Consider the following 302-nt stretch of genomic DNA (forward strand, 5'->3'; position numbering starts at 1 on the left):
ATAGGATTCGCCAGGAGACCCTGGGCATCCACGCTTGCAAGAGTCTAGCCCTCGAAAGTAGCCGTGAACCCCACGCTTTGGCTCCCGGTCACGCGCCTCCAGTTACCCCGCGCTCCCCGCGATCGGGGCACCGGCTACATCACCCGGCGCCTCCCAGCAGCCCGGCCGCCCCGGGCCGGCCACAAGGGCCGCTTTGTGCCGGGAGTTGCAGAGCCCGGATCCCGACGCGGGACTGGCGGCGGCCCTCCCCGCGCACTGGGAGCGGGCGCTCGTGGGCTAGGTCAGCAGACGGGCAGGGCTGT

Source organism: Bison bison, unplaced genomic scaffold (genome assembly GCF_000754665.1).
Source record: "Bison bison bison isolate TAMUID 2011002044 unplaced genomic scaffold, Bison_UMD1.0 scf7180017864032, whole genome shotgun sequence".
Classification (NCBI taxonomy): Eukaryota; Metazoa; Chordata; class Mammalia; order Artiodactyla; family Bovidae; genus Bison; species Bison bison.